This window comes from Chiloscyllium plagiosum, chromosome 39, assembly GCF_004010195.1.
Source record: "Chiloscyllium plagiosum isolate BGI_BamShark_2017 chromosome 39, ASM401019v2, whole genome shotgun sequence".
NCBI classification, from domain to species: domain Eukaryota; kingdom Metazoa; phylum Chordata; class Chondrichthyes; order Orectolobiformes; family Hemiscylliidae; genus Chiloscyllium; species Chiloscyllium plagiosum.
Window position 1 is genome coordinate 318,831 of NC_057748.1, and position 8,120 is coordinate 326,950.

Below are 8,120 nucleotides of genomic sequence, written 5' to 3' on the forward strand. Positions count from 1 at the left end.
CATTGCCTCCTCAACCTTAAGTAAGCTTCCTTCTTCCCCTTGACCAGACGTTCCACATCCTTGTCACCCAAGGTTCTTTCAACCTACCATCCCTTCCTTGCTTCAGTGGGACAAACCTGTCCAGCACTATCAGCAAGTGCTTCCTAAACAATCTTCACATTTCTGTCGTGCATTTCCCTGAAAACAGGAACTTAGGTGCCCCAGTTCCTGCCTAACAGCACCGTAATTCCCCCTCCCCCAATTAAATACTTCCCCATGCTGTCTGCTCCTATCCCTGTCCATGAGTATTGTAAAGGTCAGGAAGTTGTGATCACTATCACTGAAATGCTCTCCCACAAAGAAATCTGACTCCAGGGATCCTTCGTTGTCAAGCACCAAATCCAATATGGCCTCCCCTCTAGTCAGCCTATCTACATAGTGAGTCAGAAACCCTTCCTAGACACACCTGACAAAAACTGCTCCAACCAAATTATTTGAACTGAGTACGTTACAATCAATACGAGGGAGGTTAAAGTCACCCATGACAATAACCCTGTTACTTCTGCACCTTCCAAACTCTGCCTCCCAATCTGCTCCTCCATGTCTCTGTTGCTATTGGCGAAGGTGGGGGGGCGGGGGTGGTGCTGTGGAAAAGTCCCAATAAAGTGACGGCTCCCTTCCTGTTTCTGACTGCTACCCATACTGACTCTGTGCACAAACCCTCCTCAATGATCACCCTTTCTGCAGCTGTGATACTATCCCTGATTAGCAATGCCAGTCCTACATCCCTTTTACCTCCCTCCCTACTCCTTTTGAAATATCCAACAACCATTCTTGCCCCTGTGATATCCAAGTTTCCATAATGGCCACAACATCATAGTTCCAAGTATTGATCCATGCTCTGAGTTCGTCACCCTTATTCTTGATATTTCTTGCATTAAAACAGACACATTTCAAACCATCACACTGACTGCACCTTTGCCCTATCAAGTGCCTATTCACCCTCACAGACTCTCTGCATGCTATATCTGACAGTTCAATCCCTACTCCATCATCTGACCCGAAGAGCTCTAGCAAACTTCCCACCCAGGATATTAGTGCCCCTCCAGTTCACGTGCAACCCATCCTTCTTGTACAGGTCTCACCTTCCCCAAAAGGTATCCCAATGATTCACTAATCAGAAGCCTGAGGAGGCACTGAGCACTGCAGATACTGGAGATCTGGAGATCAGAGTCAAGAGTGTGTTGTGGAATAGCGCAGCAGGTCAGGCAGCATTCAAGGAGCAGGACAATCAAGGTTTTGGGCATAAGCCCTTCATCAGGAATGAGGGTGGTGTGTCAAGGGGGATGGTGAGATTAATGGGAGGGGGGTGGAGTTGGGGGAAAGGTAGCTGAGAGTGCAATAGGGGGATGGAGGTGAGGGTAAAGGTGATAGGTCAGAGGGCAGGGTGAAGCGGATAGGTGGGAAGGAAGATGACAGGTAGGACAGGTCATGAATCTCGTGCTGAGCTGGAAGATTGAAACTGGGGTGAGGTGGGGAAAGGTAAAATGAGAAAACTGGTGAAGTCCACATTGATGCCCTGGGGTTGAAGGGTTCCGAGGTGGAAGATGAGGTGTTCTTCTTCCAGGCATCGGATGATGAGGGAGCGGCGATGGAGGAGGCCCAAGACCTTCATGTCCTCGGCAGAGTGGGAGGGGGAGTTGAAGTGTTCGGCCACGGGTTGGTTGGTGTGGATGACAACTACTAGGGGACATAGATTAAAGATAAAAGGTAAAAGTTTAAAAGAGATATGAGAGGCAATTTTGTTTTTACCCAAGGATGGTAAGTGCCTGGAATGTGCTGCCAGTGGAGGTTATCGAGGCACAGAGATGTACAGCATGGAATCAGACCTTTGGTCCAACCCTTCCATGCCAACCAGACATCATAAATTAATCTGGTCCCACCTGCCAGCACCTGGCCCATATCCCTCTCAACAATTCCTATTCATCTACCCATCCAGATACCTTTTAAATGTAATTGTACCAGCCTCCACCACTTCCTCTGGCAGCTAATTCCATACAAGTACCACCCTCTGTGTGAAAAGGTTGTCCCTTAGGTCTCTTTTATATCTTTCCCCTCTCACCCTAAACCTATGCCCTCTAGTTCTGGACTCCCCGACCCCAGGGAAAAGACTTTGTTCATTTACCTTATCCAGGCCTCTCATGATTTTGTAAACCTCTAAAAGGTCACCCCTCAGCATCCGATGCTCCAGAGAAAAAGCTCCAGCCTGTTCAGCCTCTCCCTATAGTTCAAACCCTCCAACCCTAGCAACTTCCTTGTAAATCTTTTCTGAACCCTTTCAAGTTTCACAAAATCTTTCCGATAGGAGGGGAACATAATACTCCAAAGGTGGCCTAACCAATGTCCTGTACAGCCACAACATGATGTCCCAAACAAACAGAACGGGCATCAACTTGAAACAGCCCAAACAGAACCACATCAGTTCAAAGTGGAACAGTACAGCAGCACTTCACAGGAGGCCAACTCACACAGCCATGCTGACCACAGTACTCCTAATCAAACCCTGTCTTTCCAACTTCATGTAAAGCCTATTCCTCAGAATCTTCTCAAGTAACCAACCTATCACAGATGTTCAGCTTACACATCACTGATGATGTCACCTAGAAAGGGGACAAAACACCTGCCAACAAACCGACCAGCTCAGCAAACAGCCCAACAACAAATCCAACCATCATGTAGTTAGACACCGTATACCATCCATATACCCCACATACCACCCATATATCCCATATATCCCACATACCATCCATATACCCCATAAACCACCCATATACCCCATTTATCCCACATACCACCCATATACCCCACATACCACCCATATACCCCATAAGCCACCCATCTATCCCTTAGGAGAAAGTGAGGACTGCAGGTGCTGGAGATCAGAGGTTAAAATTGTGTTGCTGGAAAAGCGCAGCAGGTCAGGCAGCATAAAAGGAGCAGGAGAATCGACGTTTCGGGCATACGCCCTTCTTCATTCCTGCTCCTTTGATGCTGCCTGACCTGCTGCGCTTTTCCAGCAGCACATTTTTAAGCATGTATCCCATATACCAGCCATATATCCCAGATACCCAATATACCACCCATAAAACCCTTATACCACCCATATACCCCAGATACCCAATATACCACCCATAAAACCCTTATACCACCCATATACCCCAGATACCCAATATACAACCTATATAACCTATATACCCCATAAACCACCCATATATCCCAAATACCACCCATAAACCCCATACACCACCCATATACCCCATATACCACTGATACACCCCTGATACCAAACACTAAGAAACAAAACTGGAAATGCTACCACCCACCTCAGCAAACTGGGACACATAACCAGCAAGCTGGACAGAACACCAGCACTTCACTAGAGGCGCACTGATGATGATACTAAGCATGGTGACAAAATGTCTGCAAACAAACATACCAGCTCAGCGAGCAAGTCAACAACCTCATAGTCATAGGGGATTCTATTGTGAGGGGAGTAGGTAGGCAGTTCTGAGGCTGAAAACGAGACTCGTGGATGGTATGTTGCCTCCCAGGTGCTCAGGTCAGGGATGTCACCGATTGGCTGCAGAGCATTCTGAAAGGGGAGGGTGAACAGCCAGTTGTCTTGGTGCACATTGGCACCAATGATATAAGTAAAAAACGAGATGAGGTCCTGAAAGCAGAATTCATGGAGCTAGGAGAGTCGTTATTGAGAAGGACCTTAAAGGTAGTGATCTCACGATTGCAACCAGTGCCACGTGCTAGCCAGCGTAGACATGAAAGAACAGGCAGGATGAACATGAGGGATGGTGTAGGAGGGAGGGGTTCAGATTTATGCGCCATTGGGACCAGTTCTGGGGAAGGTGGGAATATTATAAATTATACAGTCGACATCTGAACCAGACTGGAACCAATGTCCTTGGGGGAGTTTTTGCTACTGCTGTTGGGGAGGTTTTAAACTAATGTGGCAGGGGAGATGGGAATCAGAAGAGAAGACAAGTAGGCAGCGAGGTGGAAACTGGAGTCTGTAAGGATCATGAAGTTAGCATTACCAAGGGGAAGAGTAGGCAGAGAGCAGATGAACGCAAAGAACTGGTGGCCTGAAGTGCATCTACTTTAATGCAAGGAGTATAGTGTGTAAGGCAGGTAAACTTAGGGCTTGGATTGGTGCCTGGGAGTATGGTGTTATTACAATCACAGAGACTAGATTGAAGGAAGGGCATGATGATTGGCAACTAAATGTTCCACAATATAGATGTTTCAGACAGGATAGGGAGGGAAGTATAATAAGGGGAGTTGGAGTTGCATTGCTGGTCAGGGATGATATCACGGCTGTGTTAAAGGAGGACACTATGGAAGGCTTGAGCGGTGAGGCATTATGGGTGGAGCTGAGAAATAATAAGGGTGCAGTTACATTGTTGGGGCTGTATTACAGGCGTGAGGTAGAAGAACAAATAGGTAAACAGATTATAGAAAGATGTGGAGGCAACAGAGTGGTGGTGATGGGAGATTTTAATTTTCCCAACATTGACTGGGATACACTTAGTGTCAGAGGTCTGGATGGGGCAGAATTTGTCAGGAGCATCCAGGAAAGTTTTCTAGAGCAGTACGTCAATATTCTGACAAGGGACGAGGCCATATTGGACCTGGTATTGGGGAATGAGCCAGGCCAGATGGTAGAAGTTACGATGGGGGATTTCTTTGGGGATAGTGCCCACAATTCTGTAAGTTTTAGAATACTCGTAGTTAAAGAGGAGAGTGGTCCGAAGGGAAGAGTACGAAACTGGGCCCATGTCAATTATATTAAAATTTTGCAGGTGCTTGGAAATGTGGATTGGGACCAGCTATTTGAAGAGAAGTCCACATTTGAGATGTGGGAGGCTTTCAAAGATAGGTTAAAGATAGTGCAGGGTAGGCAGGTTCCTTTGAAGGCAAAGGATAGGAGGAGCAAGATTCATGAACCGCAGATGACATGAGAAATCGTACGACTAGCCAAGAGGAAAAGGGAAGTGTACATAAGGTCCAGGCAGCTAAGAGCAGAACGGGCCCTGGAGGAATATCAGGAGAGGAGGACCAATCCTAAACGAGGAATCAAGCGGGCTAAAAGGGGTCATGAAATACTTTAGTGAGCAGAATTAAGGAGAATCCCAAGGCCTTATATTCATATATAAGAAGCAAGCGGGTAACTAGAGAAAGGATTGGTCCACTAAAGGATAAGGAAGGAAGGCTGTGTGTCGAACCTGAGAAAATTCTCAATGATTACTTTGCATCAGTGTTCACAGAGGATAGGAACGTGATGAACATTGAGATTAGAGATAGAAGTTTGATAACTCTGGATCACATTGACATAAATAGGGAAGATGTGTTGAGTAGGCTAGAGATTATTAAGGTGGACAAATCCCCAGGACCGGATGGGATCTATCCCAGGTTGCTGAGGGAGGCGAGAGAGGAAATAGCTGGAGCCCTGACAAATATCTTTGTAGCTTCCTTAAACACTGGTGAGGTGCCGGAGGACTGGAGGGCTGCTCATGTTGTCCCCCTGTACAAGAAGGGTAGTAGGGATATTCTGGGTAACTAATGACCAGTGAGCCTGATATCAGTGGTGGGAAGGTTGCTGGGGAATGTACTGAGTGATAAAATCTATCTATATTTGGAAGGGAATATGCTTATCAGTGATAGGCAACATGGTTTTGTGCTGGGGAGATCATGCCTTACCAACTTAATAGAGTTCTTTGAGTCAGTGACGAAGCTGATAGATGGGGGAAGGTCTGTAGATGTCATATACATGGACTCTAGTAAGGCGTTTGATAAGGATCCCCATGGTAAACTAATAGAGAAAGTAAAGCCACATGGTGTGCAGGGTGTTCTTGACTAGGTGGATAAAGAACTGGTTGAGCAACAGGAGGCAGAGGGTAGTAGTTGAAGGGAGTTTCTCGAAATGGAGAAAGGTGACCAGTGGTGTTCCACAGAGAGCAGTGCTGGGGCCACTGTTGTTTGTGATATACATAAATGATCTGGAAGAGGGTACTGTTGGTATGATCAGCAAGTTTGCAGGAAGTCTAATTCTGGGGCGAAATATACTGTAAACGGAAGAACCTTGGGAAAAGTTGATGGGCAGAGAGATCTGGGAGTTCAGGTCCATTGTTCCCTGAAGGTGGCTGCACAGGTGGATAGAGTGGTCAAGAAGGCATATGGTATGCTTGCCTTCATTGGACGGGGTATTGAGTATAAGAGCTGGCAGGTCATGTTAAATTGTACACGACTTTGGTTCGGCCACATTTAGAATACTGTGTGCAGTTCTGGTCGCCACATTACCAAAAAGATATGGACATTTTGGAGAGGATGCAGAGAAGGTTTATGAGGATGTTGCCTGGTTATGGAAGGTGCTAGCTATGAAGAGAGGTTAAGTAGGTTAGGTTTGTTTTCATTAGGAAAAAGGAGATTGAGGGGGGACCTGATTGAGGTCTACAAAATCATGAAGAGTATAGACAGGGTAGATAGAGATAAGCTTTTACCCAGGGTGAGGGATTCAATAACGAGAGGTCACGCTTTCAAGGTGAGAGGTGAAAGGTTTAAGGAGGGTACATGCAGAAAGTACTTCACACAGAGGGTGGTAGGTGCCTGGAACGCGTTGCCAGCAGAGGTGGTAGAGGCAGGCAGGGTAGATTCATTTAAGATGTGTCTGGACAGATGCATGAGTAGGTAGGGAGTAGGGGGATACAGATACTTAGGAATTGGGCGACAGGTTTAGACAGGGGATTTGGATTGGCTCAGGCTTGGAGGGCCGAAGGGCCTGTTCTTTGTTCTGAATCTTCTCAACAAGTGTAAATACCTGACACCTCCCTGTCAATTAAACAACTGAATCATTTGATTAATTATGAATAAACTGTCCAGGTTTACTCAGGCAGACTCCTCACACAAGCCCGAGATTGAAAAAATTATTCTAAACAAAAGCAGTCTTATAAACTAGAATATGTAGTCTGAAAACAATATAATTGCATTATTTTTAATTGTAACCAAGTGAACTTTGATTGGGGGAAGGGGTCCATGAGGCATCTGTGGAGATGGACCAGTGCAGAATACCTTACTCCCTCTGCATCCCCTGGTGTGCCTTTTTAACTTTAGGTAATGAACAAATTTCCAGACAGAAACAGGCCATTCAGCCCAACTGACCTATGCTGATTATTACTGTGCCTTCCATCATGCTCCCACTCTGTTCCCACTGCTGAATAATAGTTTCACAGGAAACAAGTGAGACAGAGATGAGCAAAGTGAAGTGTTGTGACAAATGGGGTGGGGTGAGGTGGTGCAGAGATTAGGGAGTGTTGTGAGAGTGAATTTGGGAACAAATTTACCAACGATGGCTTGGAAGTTGAGGATTCTCATTTAATTTGCTGTGACATATGATTGCGTTGGAAAGTTCTTAATGCCACTCATGGTTTTGTAAATAAGACGTACATTTGAATTTTTGTTGTAATGACAAATAAACTGTCACTTACATTTTCTCAAACTAGTCTCAAAAGGAGAATGCATTGTTTGGAGAGACAGTTAGAAGCTTTGAAGAATTTGCAACAGCAACAGTATGTGATGGATGGCAGTTATAGGAAGGGGGGAAAGTCTCAGATACAGTCACATGGATGGGTTAACTCCAGGAAGGGTAAGAGAGGTAGGCAGCTAGCACAAGCAATCAAGTTTCTGGTATTGAGACTGGCTCTAAAGCAAGAGGAGTACGTCGGGTTCCAAGAGATAAATTGTGTGAGGGGATTCTGTATTCCGAGGTACAGACAGATGTTTCTGTGGCCAGCAGCGAAAAATCAGAATGGTGTGTTGTTTCCCTGGTGCCAGGATCAAGGATGTCTCAGAGAGGGTGCAGAATGTTCTCATGGGGGAGAGGGGCCACCAGGAGGTCATTGTCCACGTTGGAACCAACGACATAGGAAGGGAAAAGGTTGAGATTCTGAAGGGAGATTACAGAGAGTTAGGCAGAAATTTAAAAAGGAGGTCCTCAAGGGTAGTAACATCTGGATTACTCCCAGTGCTACGAGCTAGTGAGGGCAGGAATAGAAGGATAGAGCAGATGAATG